Source organism: Myotis davidii, unplaced genomic scaffold (genome assembly GCF_000327345.1).
Source record: "Myotis davidii unplaced genomic scaffold, ASM32734v1 scaffold330, whole genome shotgun sequence".
Lineage (NCBI taxonomy): Eukaryota > Metazoa > Chordata > Mammalia > Chiroptera > Vespertilionidae > Myotis > Myotis davidii.
In genome coordinates, this window is record NW_006283770.1 from 235,492 (window position 1) to 236,149 (window position 658).

The window sequence follows — 658 nt, forward strand, 5'->3', positions numbered from 1 at the left end:
CTTGCTTGTTGATGCCAGGAATGTTTGTCAAGTGCCCAGAGAAAGGATAGACATGGTTGGCAAAATGTTCCCTCCTCCCATATCCAGTTGTGTAGCTTGTTTGTAAAATATGTCTTCATTCAATATTTTACATTAAATACCGGAACTTAAGAAATGACATAGCATAATGTTAGCCGGACAGTGATAAAAGGGGAAAATTGAGAAACACATTTAAAAGTTCAAGGTCAATGAGTACTTTTAAAAAGCAGCATCCTGCTTTCCCAAGGAGCTCTGTATCCGAGAGAGGGGGCTGAGGAGGAAGCTGCTGGTTTCCAGTGATGGTGGGGGTGGGGCTAATCTTGTGGCTGTATCCCTTCTTTTTTTCAAGATGCCTAGATCCTTACCACCCATACAAATAAATCCAGAGAACCTATCACAGACATCTTCCTGGCACAATTTTTCTGAGTTCTAAAAGTATAACGACCCATGTAGGCGGCCTTTATCACTCATTGCAAGCACAGCCTTCCTTCCAGGCCCAACCCAAGCAAGCCCCTCTCTACAGGGGTGGAGGGCATGGCACTCCCTGGTGAGGCCTTATGGAGATCTCCCCTGGATGGTCACCATCTGCCTTTGCCCAGCACCAGGTTGAGTGGGGCAGAGTTTACCTCTGCTGGTAGAT